The 17,931-nt window shown below is 45.4% G+C and overlaps 1 protein-coding gene across 3 annotated transcripts in view; it reads right to left on the bottom strand.

Annotated features, from left to right (window-relative positions):
- The window catches only part of LOC120831853 (protein CutA homolog), a 33,158-nt gene extending 16,057 nt beyond the window's left edge, over positions 1-17,101 (bottom strand). The window contains exons 1-4 of one of the 3 annotated variants that reach the window (XM_078088967.1): positions 17,053-17,101; positions 16,851-16,930; positions 14,078-14,217; positions 12,292-12,353 (exon numbers count right to left, since the gene is read on the bottom strand). The gene's annotated coding sequence lies outside the window, so the exon portion shown is untranslated. Of the gene's footprint in view, positions 1-6,930; positions 7,111-12,291; positions 12,354-14,077; positions 15,006-16,850; positions 16,931-17,052 lie in introns of those variants that run through there. The other 2 variants (XM_040197669.2, XM_040197670.2) reach the window with 2 other exon arrangements.
- Positions 17,102-17,931: the final 830 nt, after the last annotated feature.

Raw genomic sequence — 17,931 nt, forward strand, 5'->3', positions numbered from 1 at the left:
AAACCCGAAACATCACACGTTGAAAACAGCTACATGTATTGCAAGGCGTTATCGACTTTTCCTTTTAAAAATGTGACCACAGCCGTTAGTACGGAGGGAAATAATATGTAAAGGTCACATTTGCCTCTAAGATTTTGTACTTTATTGTGGGTGCAGTGTTATAAATTGCTTTTTTTTCATTTTTTGTTACTGCTTATTACTGCTTATACTGCTTTGGATCTCAAATATAAAACCTTAAAGAAGAATTCAAAACTCTAAGAGAGACTTTTGTGATTGTTAATAAAATCCATCTACTTCCAGCTGTTAATGCAGAATTATCTTTTATCATTATCTATTAATCCCAGGAAAGCTCAGTTGGTGTTAGACTCTGTCCATGAACACGGGGGTAGAAGACGACGTGAGGATCTGAAGCATGAAGAAAAGAGACAATGGAAAAAATTGAAACCTTGGAGGGACATTCAGGATCCATCGCACAAGAATCCTTGTGATCCAGCGGTGTCGTTAAATGCGCCACAAACCAACATCTCCCTCAACTTAGCTAATTCAGTTCAACCTCAATCCAAATCGAGCCAGAGTGAAAGACTTTCTGCAGCTCAAAGGGCTGGAACAGTTGGACATAATGCGAAATGTGCAGTGTATCAATACCCATCACCTGGGGTCTCACATCACCGGGGTGGGGGGGGGCAGGGGACATGCGTGACGACAGGTTCCTTCATTCAGCGGCTTTGACGGGATGACACGTACTCACGAGAATGAATCACCGGCACCAAAGCATCATCCTGGGCTCATGCCTCTTCATTTTCACGGCTGTCTACCTCGAGCGTGACACACAGACACGCGCACAGACAGCGATGGGACACCACAAAAATGTTACCTTTGAACAAAATTTGCATCGGTGAGAGCCGGTAGGAAAGATGGGTATCAACCGGCAGCAGCAAAACACGGCGACAGAAAAAGCTTTAGTGTGACAGCAGCACTTGTTGGAGGAGCCTGAAGAGCAAGAACCAGAACGCCAGAACGGGCATTTGACTACTTTGATAACAGCTCACCTTTTAAAATATCCTGCAGGGCACAAACATTGGCAAGTTTTATGTTTGAATGTGAGGGCAAACTGTGTCAAATGCTAAGATGCTAACGATATACTTGCAGGGAACTTGCCGTGTGTGTTTTTGTGCTCTGAATCGTAATCTGTTATTTGTTCTTCTTACACATAAAGATGATGGAGATTAAAAGTGATGACTTATTTACTGGATATAAGCATTCCCTCGTTCCCTGTTTGCTATCAACCATGATATTTGGATTAAAGCGCCGCCTCTGTACTTCTAAATTCAACAGTCTGGCACGAGTCCTGACATTTGGATTAATGCCACAGCCCCCGCTTAGTGGTGTAAACTGGACAGATGAGACGGTCCTCACAATCCTTTCCAGGGTGGGTGAGCAGAACGCTATTGATTTCTCTTCTGCAGGTGGATTAAGAGACGGGTTCGCCTTTCTCAACACAGCGGTCCGGGGCCGACGGCCAGAGAGACGGACGGACGGGGGGGTGGGGGGTTGGGGACATAGATTGTTAGCTGGAAGTCTGACATTTGGCTGTTTTCCCGTCTGACATTTCTGCAGTCAATCAAATAAGCTCCTTTCTGTCATGTCAAAAAAAAACAGCATGCGGAGGGAGTCGAGCTGATAAGACCAGGAGGAAATAAAAGTCTAATCCAGATGTTGAAGGGTTACTGTAGAATGCGGCCCAATGTTATATTCCCAACAATCCAAGGTCAGTGTATTATGTAAATCCCGAAGAGAAAATGATATCTTCACAAAAGTGTGCTCAGCAAAGCGATTGTACTAAACATACACCGTATTTTTCCTGCCATTCTTAAAGCATATTAAAGTTAAACATTAACAGCGTGACGTTGTACCACCTGTCAATCGCACACTTGAAGCCTACAAAGCTACAAAACGATCCAGGGCTTACGAGCTAGGCCGCCTGCACGTTAAGCCTTATAATATAATTTAAAGGGTGGGTTAAAATAAATCATATCAGCTTTACAGACCATGTACCACCGTGATTCAATTATGCTGTAAAGTTGGACAATTTGACACGGTGGACTCAAGTCAGCTGTTGGACTGGTTCCAGAGACCTACCAGCTGTTTCGCCCAACCAAAGTGTCTTTGAAGCTTAAGGACAGGCAATTATCATCTATACAGGATACTGGTTATGTGCTTTAGCACAGGAAATTGGTTCTCTTAACATTTATTTCATGTAACATAGACTGGGCTACACAGTGAGCTGCCGACAGTTCAGATGAGCTCCGAGTGTCACCCTGTATTTCCCTGCCTCTCTAATGCTGTCTTAATAGCACTCTCACCATCTCGGAGGGGAGGACCCCTCACTACCCGTGATCTCCCTGCGCTGACACTATCTGCTCAAGTGTCTCTGCTGATGCCACGCAAAATGACAGCTCCAAGTCCTCTGTTCCACCGCCAGATACCGTAAAGCAGAAAATACATCAAATTCTGTGCACTTGAAATCCGCTACAGCAGAAATACCGATGGTTGTCCCACTGTCGTAGTTCTGCAAGTTTGCTAGAAAAAGTCATTCATTAAGTTTGCTTAGCTGGAAACAAAAAAAAGGCCCAAAACCCCCCGATCAACGCCGGTGCAGCATGCGCGATGGTTGTATAAGAGGTCGCAGCCATTTTGAAGCAGCTTTTAAAGCCTTTTTAATTAAAGGAAGTAGTTTTGCTGTAAATATGCATCTATGGTTGAACAGTTAAATACAGTAGTATTGCTCAGAAACTAGGAGTAGACGGCCAGGATGTCTCCATGTTGCATTCTGGGAACCCACCAGCGCAGGGGGAGTCTTTGAGGCTGACTCGATGCCAGCGATCTTTTCTGGCCTGGATTTCCCGTCTGCACGCCGAGGCAATCATGACAGCGCCGTGCTCTCCGCGCCCTGGCTCGGTCGTCGAGGTTGGCCTCCACAGCGTTTTGTCTCTCTCGTCATCAACCACAATACGGGCCCGTCTGGCGGTGGCGGGGCGCCAGCGGCAGCCGCGCGATGCCTTCCGGCGATCGCGTGCGGCGCCATCACAGAAAGGCCGCGTGGGCTCTGCCCTCCCAAAAAAGTCTCACAGGTCCTCTTCCTCCATCTGGGTGAGGGTCAGGCCGACGTTCCTCAAAAGAATGGCGCTAAAAGCAGTGATAGCAATGGGGAGACTGTCTCCAAATAAACACCCCAAACTGTAGAGGGGAGGCCGACGGCGTCCACGAACACTCAGTCTAAGCGCAGGCCGGCCTGCTGACTTTGTGATGGCGTATCAGGCTTACACTTTGGCGAGCAACGAACATCCCTGTTGGCGTGGACAGGCTAAGCCAGCGGAACGCGTGGAGGACATATGTACAGGCTTGCTGTCCTCCCGCATTCTGCTCTGCGGGACGTGTGTGTGTGTGTGTGGAGTGGGACAGGTTTAGGACTGAGAGGAGACCGGTGGGCGTGAGAGATTCACCGTGCAATTTCCCATTTGTTCACTTGAGGGGTTTATGACAAAATGCATGCGGCCATGCCGAGCCAATTGTCTCGGCATGCTGTCCTCAGAGGACAAGGTACGTCACATTTGACCTCCTCAACAGCAGCATGTTTGCGTCGTCATTGTGCAGGTGTTAGCATGCACCACCCTTCTCGGGTGTAGCGACAGAGGCGCTAACGCGGCTGTAGCCTATTAGTCCCGCTGTCAAATTTATATTTACTAAAAAGAAAGTGTGTCTTCTGTGATAATAATGTAATTTAACATAATACTTTAGTTACTGTAGTAATTGTCTGGCTTTCTGATGTTAAATGAATCCAGTGTGACACATGGATGGTTTCCAGAGTTGTTTTGTACTGGATATTAGAATCCTGCTGTGTGGAATTACCAAGCTATCCATGAACTCGCCTCTTAATCACCACATCATTGGTGACAAAGTCTGCCAACCATTGAATATTTATGAATTGTTGCAGTGACAAGAAATGACTCACTGACAATGGAGGATAGATTACGGTCCCTCAACTGGAAGTGTGCAGTTCTGGATGTCAAAACACACAAAGGGATGGGAAGAGAAAAACAAACAAAAAACGTGGCAAAACCAAACTTGCAAGCATGAAAAGCCGAGACTCAAGTGAAACGCTGTCATCTCCACACAAAGACGCATTCTGCGGGCTGTTCGGGTTTTCTGCTGCAAGACTCTCAAGACTTTAATGAGGAAAATGTTAGCCCATGTAGGGCGGATGGATTTTCACACCAGGCACATTCTGCCAGGGAGATTTAACTCAGGGACATTGTTTTTATGATCCACACATATCAAACACACACACACACACGCACGCACGCACACACGCACACATTGCTGGAAGTCGCCCACTGCAGGTCTTCTCTTCGGTATTCGGTGACTGCTTATGGCTTTGGATATAACTCATCTTTGAAAGCCACAGCCCGACGCCCCGCCGAGTCTCCTGTCGGCTTGCTTTTGTTTTTGTTTGTTCCGCTGCGCTCACATCTCTTTCCCCGGCGCGCTCACTTACCGAATTTACTGCCGTTGGGATGCCATTTTCCCGCCGTTAAGGTGACCTCCACGCCGGGGTCGCAGTTCCTCTGCCGCGTCCTCCCCTGCTGCTAATGACTGCAACGTGCGTCTGCGCTTGTTGAGGACTTTTTGTTGAGGACTTTTTCCATCGGAGGAGTATTTTAAGTTAGTAAGTTTAGTAATGATGGATATAAATAGTTCTTTGTATAACCAGAAACTGTTCAAATTCACCTACAGATTCCCTTCTTTGCCAATTCATAAATCCATCACTTGCCAAGTGGAACAGAATTTACATGTCATGTATACAAATATACACAATTTCACACCTTCTGCTCACAGGAAACACAGAAGGAGATTAGAGCCACATGTGAAAATGATATTCACCATCTTTTAGATAGTTTTTTTAAAGAAGTTTTTTTTTTAATTCTAAGAGCACATCTGTATTTAATGAATTCAATTAAATGAGAAAATAGTATTTAGGTGAATTGTGAGAATTCCGATTATCGAATCACTTGTTGTGAGTTGTGAAGTCGTGGTGTGTGCAGAAGGCGAGCTAAACATTAGCATTGCCAACAGGAGCTAAACGATCACAGCTGGTAGAAATCATCTTTTTTATCCACGCTAAATATATCATGCAAACCTGGAGCGGTAAGAGCCGTTCACAACATCGGGTTGAAAGGTCACCCGAACCGAGCGCAAAACTGCCGTGAGGGATTTGAACTGCTGGAAATCCAATTATCTTCGTTTTGACTCACTGCTAAATTATCACAACTTCGTCACCGTCGCGGCGCGCAGGTTTTCTTCGCTCGGTAAGTGCAGGTGCGACAAACACTGTTTGCAAGTGGCGCAGCTGCCGCTCCCCACGTGTTAGAAAACAAACGGCGTTATAGCTCAAAGAGTATGGCGTTGTGACAAAGCTGAGAGATAAACGCCTCGGAGTGAAAGATTCAATTCATTGCAACCAAATCGCCCCGCATTACGGCGAGATGATCGTACAGCACCGGCCTCCTCAGCCAAATGAAGACCCACTTATTGTTATCGTCTCAGCAGCGATGTGTGTTGCTAAAGAAACACAGAGAGCTTCCGTACGCTTGGAGTTTAATGTGATTCTTCCGGATGAGCGACGTGACTGACCCGTTTCTGTTTCACTTCAGAACAAAAAGATCTTCCACAGCGAGTAACGCACGAGAGGATCCAGACTTGGATCATGAAAAAGAACGCGTCAACTCGGGAGAAATTGAGGTGAGGAGGACCCGCGGAGGGAAAGCAGTCTGTGGAGAGAAAAACCTACTTATGAGTTCTAAACCGCTGCGCGTTCTGGTGAAAACATCTTGAGATAAGTTCTAAGAATTGTGGGAAACGCACTTCTTTTTTTTTTTTTTAAATCATCGTTTGTTATGCACGCCGCTCTTGTGGCGCGATTTACCTCCGGAGGCACCAGGTCAGCATTAACATAAAGACTTCAAGACGAGAATGAAAAGTAACTCTGCCGCCTTCTCAGACGACCAGGAATGTGCTGACTAAGGTCCAGTCCACCGCGGAAACACACACGGGCCCCTTAATGACCCCTGGTTACCATACGTCTGATGGGAAAAGGGCCGCAAGGGCCGCGCGATGTAAAACGTCCCTCTCCATTAATATCGCCGGAGCAGTAAAGCCGTCAGTGCCACTCCGCGCTCTTCCTACATAAAGCTGATTTGTGACGGCGCCGAAGCGCCAGCTCTCAGTCTCCCTAATGGCGGCGAGATCCATCACACTCGTTTTAATCAGAGCTGAAAGGAAAGCAAAGGAAATGGATGAGGCTATTGTGTGCCGCGGTAGGTGCTTCATAAAGTCACTCTTGCACGCCGCCCCACACCGCTCAAACTCCGGGTGATAATATAATCAGTAATTCTGTGCAGTCGGAGTTGTTTCCTTTCCTTTTTTTCTTCAATTAACCGCTTGAACTGTTGACACTAATGAGCACGAAGAGCTTGCACTCCTGAATTAATTGCTCCATTTGATAGAAAGTCGTTTTTTTTCCCAGAGCGGTTGAGGCCATGGAAAAAAAAGGAAATAGACAAAACCGCTTGGCAGAGAAGTGACTTAACGAACAAACAAGTGGCCCAAAACCGAAAGAAAAGGTCGTTTCGACGCGTCCTTTCCGAATGACCCTCATGACCAGTTCAAGATTTTAATGCGTTTTCTGATCCTGCCGACCTCTATGAATTATTGTATCGAGCTCCTTCTGTCTTTTCCTCTCAAAGAGACGTCATCGTCCGCGCTGCCACCAAAGGGGAAATATCCGAACGAAAGACCAATCGGGGGAGAACAGCTTTGATGGACGGACACATTAAAACACTAACAAAGAGGCACCGGCACTCAATCACTCACCGCCCATTACGGATGTGCACGGAGACGTGGCTTCTCTTTGACCGGCCCGTCGCCGAGGAGCTCTCGGTAATCAGCGTCCCCGTTCCACCCGCACGCCGGCGTCTTCTCGCCGCAGGTTTGCTCGGGGGCGGCTGAGTGCCCGAGACTCCCAGAGGCCGAGGTGGTGGACTCGTGCCCCCCTCCCACCCTCCCCCGGAGGGCCGCGGAGTTCACTGTGCAGTCAGCTGCACAGAATGAGAGAGTCGGGCAACGTTGAAAGGGAAAGTCAACCGCCACAGAAGCGAGCCGGTAGCTCGCCGTCTGTTTGACAGTGTGTACGTGAGCCTCCATTAACAACCAGGCAGCCCGACCTGTCCTTGCACTCTTTCCAGGCTTTTACTAATTTTACTATTAGTGAATGATTAATTCGTGCCAGGGGGTTGGCCTTTACCTGTTCATGGGCGCAGACGATCCCGCGCGGCCGTCGGCGTCCACGGCTGTGCAGGGCGCGGACGTCAACGCCTGCGATTCAGCAGAAAGTCGACAGTGTTATTTCTTTGGCTCAGAGCTATTGAACCGTACCCGTCTGGGCACAGCCAGGCACTAAACCATCTAGAGGTGTGTACGTGAGCTGTGTATCCTCCAGGGTGGGTGGTGGGTTGATGTATTGGGAAAACAAACGGGTGGACAGAGGCGGGGGTGGACAGTGGGAGCAGGCCGAGGAGCGCAGCGGCGGTTGGGTTGAGTATGCAAGCGGCCAAACAAATAGCTGACTCTGTATTCCTCCAGGCGGAAAAAAAAGGGTTACTGCTCTGGCAAAGCTGCCCAATAAAACTGCTGCAATTTGGTTATAGTCGCGGCCGGACAGGACTCGCAGCTTATCGCTTTATGTACCTGTGTAAGCCCGACGTGGGGAAAAGAAGGGAGGAAGACAGAGGGGAAGGAGCTGGCCCGAATATGAAGGAGGAATAAAAGAAGAGAAGAGGAGGCGCCTCCCTCCGCTGTTGGAGGCAGCTTAGCCCGGTGGGACAGCCCGCGCCACCGTATTAGATTTTCTGCCTTATTGCCTCCGCCAAACCCTCCCGCCTCAGGTCACGTTGCTGCATGAGGGGACGGCGCGTTAATCCGTTATCCTCGAGTCCTCCCAGATATGTTGATCCAAGGCCAAAGCTTTAATATCAGCCGGCTAACCTCCCAAGATCCACCTCGGGTTAACTCGATTCAAACAACGTTAAGAGCGACCACGTCAATATTGGAATGATTAACTTCGGCAATACGCGCGGGTGTGTGCTACTTCAACGCGGCACCGGTCCTGGGAGACGAGGGCGGGGGATCCATCGCAGCAGGGGGCTGCATCAGCAGCCGTATCAGTACTCGTTTACTGAATAAATGATGAGGGGTGTGTTGGTGGAGAAGCTTCCTTCAACCCTTTTCATTCGATTCTGGATATGCAAATTGTGAGGGAGGGGAGCGGTAATCTGCAACTGAGACGGATGAGATCTCATTGGTAATAAAAAGGAGCAAGCGGAGAAAAATCTATATGAATAAAGAACAAGAGCAACATTTCCATTCAAAAACCACTTAATCTCCATCTGTCCTTCAGTACTTCTCTATCTGCATAGACATGAATGACTAATCAAGTGCAATACATCTTCAGACACACACACGGCTAGAAACACAAGTTTGACTTACCCAAACACTGATGTCCCTCGTGACTTTAATGCAGATTAGTATGACAAATGAAGCTCTGCAGGTAAAAAAATAAAAATAAATCGAACATCGCCGCATCTAAATCATTCGAGAAAGCGCAAAAGCAATGAAGTCAGAAGGATAAAGCACGCTGATCGTGCACAAATATTAACTAATGCAGATAACCTTCAGCACCATAATCGCAGTTATTCAGCAAATATGGCTGAGGAGACATAAGACGGATGAACTGGTGACATTCAGCAGCAGGGTCGGAGGGAGAAGGGGCTCAGAGGTGATCGGTGATGCCCGGAAACAAATGAGCAAAGCATGAACACACAGCGCAGCATTCATCCATCATTATGTATTTGTGACAAGGCTCAGCATGTGCTCCAGACCTTAATCTCCCCGATTCCAATTCACATACCGAGCCGCACAGACCCCTCTTTTTTTTCTTCTTTTTTCTCTTTCCATATCACGAGTGAGCCGATCCGTGACGGACATTTCGCAGCAGCCTCAACCACATTACCGGGACCAACACCACTTGTCAGATTTGCTTCTGCATGTCCTTTTCAAAAGGATGTACATTGCATCAGCTTGAAGCCAATATGCTGAATGCATACCTGAGTTCATTCAGAAGGAGACCGGGAAGAACATTTCCAGTCTTCATTGCATTAAATTACTTTATTGATCTCTCATTTGCACGTTTCCCTTTTAAACGCTGAACTCTGCATGGCATGTTATGCAGAGGAGCTGAAGGGGACAAAAGGGGAGTATGAAAGAGCAAAAGACGGTTCGGTGGAAAATGAAGTAGAGGCAAATGCTCCTTCACAACATAAAAAAGAAAGGAGGAATTTTCCAGAAGTCACGCACTTGCAAGCAGAACAAGATGAGGCTTCTTTTGGATCTGCATCAGCTCCATTATTCTCTGCATGGAGATTAGGTCTACTGGACTTAATCTCCATGCAGAGCAGAGAGCTGTCCAAGCTCTGGCTTCAGTCAAGTCCCATCAGTCTTGTGCTTGTTATGCTGCAAGAAACAGCAATTGAACAGCGATGCATCATCAGCAAAGGCATTAACATCTTTCAAAATTCAGCAAATGTTTAATTGACCCTGGTCCCACTTATTGCAGCGTTACATTGACTGTGAGTTTTCCTTAGTTGTGTATTAAATGAAAGAATATGTTTGTTTCATTTAAAAAAATATGTGCTTTTGTTTCGATTCCACAGACTCAGACATCACGTCAACGACCAGAATCCGAAAAAACTGTTAAATACCGCATTTGTTTTCGTGGTGTTTATATTTACAGACCTCCCGCCACACAAACAGTTTCTTCCCGTCGGCAGTCGGGCTCATGAACAGAGCCGGTCCCCCACTGTCTGACTATAACACTCCACCGGTCACTCTCCTTCATACCGCACATCACTTTAACTGTAATTTTTCACTTTGTCGTCACTTGTCACTTTGTCGTCATTCGTCACATTGTTACTTGTTCGCTAGTGCACTTTATGCTTAATATTTTTTTTAACTTTTTTAATATTTTAAATGTTTAACTAACTTTATTTTCTTGTTTTATACTAACCCATAGCCTTATTCTACTAACCCACTGCATTAGCATTTAATTTTACTTTATTTTATTACTTGTGCACTGCTGTCTTGTTGTCTATTGTTACACTGTCTACTGTCACGCACCAACTGCCAAGACAAATTCCTTGTATGTTTGATATATTTGGGCAATAAATGTTTCCTTATTCCTGATATATTTATTTTGTTCATTTTGAGTCCAAAAAAGTTACGGAAGAGAGATGAATGTTATCAATCCAAGATTCACGACATTAATTGAGCAAAATGTTTTGCAATACAAGACACTGACTGATCATTTTTGCCTACTTTGTCTAAGGATGACTTTTATTTCAACTTAATGACTCTTTGATGATCTCTCTTTTAACTTTTAATTATTCAGACACATTATTAGTCACCATAGTCCCTCAAATCAGTAAATAGGAAAACGTGGAGTGAATTATTGAGCAAAAGCACCGCTCACTAAGTAGCAGTACTCAGTTGTAAACACCGGATATCATCTAAAAATGAAACATCCCAAGGGTAAAATTTAACAGCTAAATGTTTGTCCTTCAACCTGCATCCATTACCGTACGTTCTCCAGTAATCCAGGGGAGGGCATCGTCACAACGGCACAACTCTGGCCGGCATTCCCCACATTAAGACCTCCACCTGCGCACCTGAACATGCCCGATTGTGTGCGGTCATCTGGCCGGTGCCACCCTGCACTGCTGAGGTGATGCAAAGCCTCCGCGGCAGCGCGTTGTATCAGTCTCATCTCGTCAGATCTCACGTTCAGCGAAAGGAGCCTCCACGTCGGATGCTCATGTAATAATCATCCCCGAGCACTTCTGGAGGCCTCCTCGCTCCTCTGAACAACATTAAGAGATGATAATGATGACAGAGCTTGATGACGTTGGAGGTCATGCATGGACGGGAAGAAAAAAATGTGATGCAACCTCACGTTCTTCATGATCATGATGTTTAGCTTGTTTTTAGTTAGAACAATGCATGTCACAGGACACTAAATGCAGTGGATGGCCGGATTATTTAACTATGAAATAACCTCTAAAAACTGTTTAAATTCTAAATTCGGGTCGGTTTGTAATTTATTAAAAGTGTGTTGTCGAGTGTGTACTTTTTCTCGGCTGAGGCTGTAGAGTTATTCAACGCTTAAACTCAAGGGAAACATTGATCAATAAATACAACTCGGCTGAAAAACACTGACCGGCAAAAGTGCCAAATTTCAGAAGATGAATTCAAGGCTGATCAGGTAGCACTATGGCCTTCATCTTCTGAACCTTGTGAGAAAAGGTTATGTTATTGATTTAAAAAGCTGAAATAATGAAGATCACTGCTCATACTGCACCGGCTTTCCAAGCGGTTGAATTGGCGGATCTAGTTTTGTTGTACAAATGATGCGTCCATTAAGGTCCCTAAAAAGGTAAACAGGTGAGGATGTTTGCTGTTAAGTGGTGAAGTCAATTCAGAAATGAGACAAAATCCAATAACACCCTCCCACACGGCATCCATTTGTGTGTCAGATGTCTCGATTGAAAACTAACATTCTAACTGACATCACTTTTGGGTGTCAGTGTGGGAAGATGGAGCCACGTTATTTTCCCTCTTTGCCTAATAACAAAACTAAATGCCTCACAGTTACATGCACAATGTATTAAGAGGCATCAATTTCCCATTGAAATCCTCCAAAGAGCCTCTGGCCGAGTGATTACTATTACTATTACTATGTCATTGCAGGCAGGGACAGTGAGGCCATCAGGAGGACTGGTGGTAAAAGTGAGTGGAATATTCTGGCTTGTGATTGGGTAAAATGCACAAACAGGTAATAGGATCCAACATTCTTCTTGGCATTTACAACATTTAGTTGTTTTACATCTGCAGACTCACGTGGAGCTTCGAGAGTCAGGCCGTGGAGATCACCACAGCATTTAATAGGGATTTTCTTTTGTCGATAACGCGAGAGAGACTTGCACAGGTGCACATCACTGACTTGAAACACAAGCACAGGGTTCCCCGTGTTCCAGCGATGGATGCCACAAATAGGGATGCAGACAACACCCGCACTGCGCTTTAATGATGAGAGATTTCAAACAACGGAAAAAGAAGGAGTCTCACCACTGAGAATCTGCTGACAGATGCAAATGCTGCGCCGCGAGGACTTTGAGGGACAAGTCAACCTGCCACCAAGCAGAAAGAGCCAGTGTCACATAGCCGATACATGATTTAGAGACTTGCAATGTTGGAAGATTAAACGAATCCACATCCCAAACGTTGTTTGTTTTTAATTTATTATGTGCGGTTACTGGCTAACCACTAGAGTGATACCTTTTCTGACTAAGTGGGGTTAAGGCTTAAGAGTATGGCGAGGTCACACAGCCTTTCACTGCATGTTCTAGGCCTCCTATTTAAAACGTCTGTGACGGATTTATGGTACCGTCTCCTTTAGCTCACATGCATTCACACAGACGTGCACGTGTTGCCACCATTACTGTTAGTGGAGCAAATGGTCTCAAACTGCTTCAGCAAGCTGGTTGTTTTTGGTACCAATTGTCCTGTTTTTTTTATGGAAGCAGGACATTTCAAACACTACTTTAGCGGATCTGAATAGAAACTTGTAAAACACTCTGGAAAACAAGTATAAGAGCATTATGTTGAAAAAATTGAACAAACTGGGAGTTACGAGTCTTTAAAAATGAGCGCTGAAGTTGTCACTTATTACTTAATTTGTATCATACTACACCTGCAGTGGAGAATATACTATTATACTTTAATTAAGAGCGGTGTATTATTGTGTCAAATGTTACCGTCGGACTATTTACCAATTACCAAGCAATCCTGCAAATTCGGATGACATTAAAAAAATTCATCTTTGTGTAAAAGAGTTATGATATTTATAACCACAGCCTTTTGCAATTCAGATCCAGATCATAATTTGTGAATTAGATATTATTAAAATTCTAACATTTTTACAGTCTCAGAAAAGGCGTTTATATTAGTTGTTAAATAATAGGTCTCGGCGATGTCACCATTTGGTTTATGGAATAAAGTATTAAAGCGTCTAATCCGACACATCTTCCATCGCATTTATTTATTTTTAGAACCAGATGGGACACGAGAGGGCGGGTTTGCTGAACAAGATCATTTCAGATAACAATACAATTAACTTCTAATCGGAGAAAGGCAGTGCTTGAAACTTGAAAGATGAGGTAAAATATGTAAACCTTGACCTTTTGGTTATGAAAAGGACACAAAAAGCGGCCCCCGAATGCAAATTTCTTGTATCTTTCGATCTTTCTTTAAATTATGTCACCCTTTCTTCCTCTCCTCTTCCACTTCTTATATTTGTGGGATAATGACCTTCTAAACCTACACTTGTTAGAATAGCGGGCCTTTTCTAAGCCACATCTGAGGGGCTGATAGTCGCCGATAAGGCCCATTCATTGGGCCCATAACATCCTGAAGCCGGTGCTTTATTCCATTGTAATGGGAACTGTTGCAATATTCATTTCTAACATTCAAGCCAAGAAAAGAAAAAAAAAAATCTTCCTTTCATCTGTCCGTCCCGTTTCCAGAGTCCCGGCTCTCGCGGCAGCGGACTAATAAGGGCAGCTCAGGCTTCCCTTTCTCCCGAGCCATGTCCTCCAAGCGCCTTCTAGGGGATCCGGAGGCATCCCCAGACCAGTTGGAATATTTAATCCCTCCTAAGTCTTCTGGGCTCCCTCCCAGTGAGACGTGCCCAGAATGCCTCCGCAGGGGGGGAGGATCTTAATCAGACGCCCCCACCAGCTCAGCGCGCCCCATAAACTTGCCACAGTTGCCCCACGTGAAGCAACTGTAGTTTAGGAGCTCAGATAGTGTATTAGAGAATCTGATCCTCGCCAAGAAAAGTAATTTCACGTACTTGTATCTGCAGATTCATCCTCCTGGTCATGGACCCAGAGCTTGTGGATAAAGGTGAGGGGTGGAGCGTAGATCGGCGAGTACATCTCAAGCTTCACCTTCAGGCTCCAGGCAAGGCCCGAAGGTGAAGCCGGTACAGCACTTTTAATTGAATACAGAGAGAAAGATACAGAGAGTTACTGAGGTTGATCGATGGATACTCGACAAACACAAAAACAGAGACAAAGGAGATGGTGTTAAAGGTGCCGTTTGCTACGAGCTGTAACACAGTTAAATGCTACTCATTACCAATCAGGGATGAGGCTAATCTGCAGTGCTAAATCTCCAATTCATTGTTCTATAAAGGACCGAGATAGGTAATTATTGTGGTGAGCATAAATAAGACCAGCTATGCTGAGCAAAGAGACATTTTACGTACCAAACAAATGGCTTAATTTAGGTGCTCGGAGGGGTTGACAAAATCGCACATTAGAAAAACCTTGAGAGGAATACAAATGGTAAATTGTCACTTGTCACGTGAATGTCAGCGAAACAGAGCCCTGTTTCGTTTCAGCAGAACCACAATTGACAAACTGTTGACTTCAGTTAAGAAATCACCCCCAAAAAACACCAGGAGCACAAACGGAGAAAACATTTTTACACGTTGAATTGGTGCAGAAAAACATAGCGGCAAAGCTCCCTCGACGTCTCGTCATGTGAGTGAGGTAAACGCAGTGTAAAACTCATGAAACTAACACCTCAAACAGAGAAACTGTTGTCGCCGCAGTGTGACTTTTGGCGTGAAAAAGAAGAAAAAAAAAACCCCATTGTCTGCCTGAAAGCTGCCGTGTTTGTTGGTGTTGGAGTGGGTTTATGAACGTGTGAAAGAGAAGAAGGCTGAGACACAGCGAGGAGAAAGTAGACCGATGGGTCTCGTACACGGAAACATGATTGGCTTGGAGGCCCCGAGAGCAAATAATGCTGCATCCAGTGTAAATGTACACACATAACTTTCCACTTAAAATGAGCCACACAGCCCAGATATTCCACACAAGAGGATGAGAAGAAACCCTCGTTATTTAACCTCTCGAGAGCGAGTCGAGGGTTGCAAGGTGCCGACGCACAGACTGCAAGCTTTTGTGAGGCTTGTAAAGCAGTCCGGTGTTAAGTTCACCGTCTTTGTCCCATTCTCTACAAATCTAAGTGGTTTATGACCCACCATCAAGCTGTGGACCAGGGGAGCGCAAACTCTGGAACGCAGAGGAAAAAAGGATATTGTCGAGGGCAATTTAAAAGAGTGAAAGTTTGAAGCAAGTCTAAGACGATTTATTCACCATCGGGAGAAAGTCCTAGCTCTCATACCGGTGTCGAATCAAACAAACCGAACATTTGCACCTCATCTGGAGCAGTCCGGACTTTTCCAATCCCCTGTAGATCGCCGACCGCATGTCCTCGTATGATCCTTCCACCTGGACAGTGAGAACTGTCCTTCTGTCCTCCGGATGATTTTGGTCCAATTGCAAAAAGACCTCAAAAGGCCATACCCATGTTTACCAAGAACAATGAGTATCAATTCATATGTGTGCAGATATTTGGGCCTTTATGAGGGATGATAGGATATAGATGCTGATCTCTCGACGACGTATTCTTAAACAATGTTGTCCCCTAAGAACGATTGGGACAAAGTGGGTGTCCCAGTGTGTCCCCATGTTAGTCTCTGTCTTGGATCCAAACTCAGCAGGTGTGCTAGAGGCTGAAGGGTGTTTATACAGGGGATGATGACAGCAGTGACATCGTCGGGTCAGACCAAGTATACGGGGGGAGAGTGTCTGCCGTAACAGTCACCTGTACGCATGGTGCGACCTAGAGCGGGTCGATGGACGCCGCTACAAAAGGTAGAGGACATTGACTGTTGGGGGTGGTTGAGCAGGTTATGTTGAGTTTAATAATTTACGTTAAAACTTAACTGAATTAGGTTTGCTTGTTTAGTATATTTGTTTGATGATGTGTGTGTTATCCGGACAAAGTCCTGCTCCTGTCTGCCTCCTACCAATTCCAGAAGTCACGCGGTTTTGGCTTCCTCACAACCGATCACGTAGCTTTTTTGCTCCTCGTTGTTGCGTGCAGGCGCGATACAAAGAGAGACATGTCGGTTCGTCAGAACGCGACTACCTCTTCCCCCCGTATCCCGAAGAGATAACGAGAAACATTCTTGTCATCACCCGTCTGTCAGCCCAAACCTGCCTTTCCTCTGCACCTGCATGCCTGGTTAGCAGCCACTCATATTTGTGAGGTGTCACCAGTAATAAGGAGGTACCGGTTACCTTTCCCTGCGCCTGACAGGCAGAATATTTTATCCACATTTCCCACCAGGCTCTATTGGGACCTTCTACCTGCCAGGACCATCAATTAGCCGAGCGCAGAACAACGGACCACGGGCGGAACGGCCCTCCTGGGTGGGAGCTTGAGACGCGACTGGCCTGCGGGATTCGCTCATATAAAGGCGCTGTAGCGGCCCCTCGGCTTGATTGATCAAGACGCAGAGAGTTTCAAACGGGTGTTGATTTATTTTGTTTCTCTCGACGAGCACCATAAGCACCATGACGTCGTGAACACCTTGAACACCGTGAAAACTACGGAATGAAACAGAAGAAATACACAATGCTTCTATGTAGTTTCAACAATTAACTTATACAAAATAATGTTTACTCGAAACAAATCATTTGAAATACTAGCCAAAGTGAAATATGTTTAAAACACTATGACAAATAAAACATCACATGCATCCTTCATACCTCAATCCGCTCTCCAAGGGCGCTAATCAAAAGAATTTCCTCCACCAGCTAGCATCTCGGCACACCCTCATAATTAGGAGCTTTTTGAAATGACAGGTACCAACAATACAAAACAATGAAATAAATTACGATTTAAACTCTTTCTTTACATCATTCGAATGTATTTAACACGGTACATAACTAATAAGTTTACAAGTTTTACCCTCGCTTCGACGATGCGTGACTTCCACGTTGCAAATGGTAAGTAGCAGGAAGTTAGCGTCACAAAAAACATAAGAAGAAGAAAACGGCGCTTTTCAAAATAAAAGCAGAACGGACCTTGTTAACACATGAATAGAATATTGTGTAGGAGAATTGCAATTTAAATCAGACATTTACAGGCGCCTCCACAATGAAAGACTGGATAACATCATTCTTGCACACGGGGGCATAGATACTGGAGCATGGATGGAAGCACGCGAGCGAGTACAGGGATAACGGTTTCATTGAGAATGTTCTGGAATATTCACTGAATGACAGAAGGAGGACAGAATGTTGCGCTGGATTTCTTGTTGACAATCAGTCACTTCACATGAGAGATTTCTCTTTGAAGTCTAATTTACAAAAGGGTTTAATAAGATATGATTAGATAATGCTTCATTAGATAATAAGAAATATGCAATGTGATGATCACACCAGCAGAGCAGGTTGAACAGTCAAGTTTGAAACTGGAAGTTTGTAAGTTGAAACAGACATGAAAACAAAATGCTGAAATCCCTCCAGGGTTGTTTCTGTTTTCCTCCCGTCAGTCCTTAGAAGGCCTTGACAGGGAGAGTCACTTTTTTTCATTAAGACACTCTCATGCTGAGCAGAATGTGACACAGACTCTTTCATTACTGACAGCATCTCAGGCTTCTTTTATTTTCTTTTTAAGTAGAGGCGACAGAGGCGAGTTGAACAACTGATGGGTAGTTTTATGGCGGTCCACTTCTCTTCCTGGCTGCCACAAGACCGAATCACTTCACGCACGCATCAAGTGGAACTTTGCCCGACTCTCCCCTGATCTCGGCCTCATCGCGCCGCTCTCCGCTGTCGCTCTTCC

This window comes from Gasterosteus aculeatus, chromosome 14, assembly GCF_964276395.1.
Source record: "Gasterosteus aculeatus chromosome 14, fGasAcu3.hap1.1, whole genome shotgun sequence".
Classification (NCBI taxonomy): Eukaryota; Metazoa; Chordata; class Actinopteri; order Perciformes; family Gasterosteidae; genus Gasterosteus; species Gasterosteus aculeatus.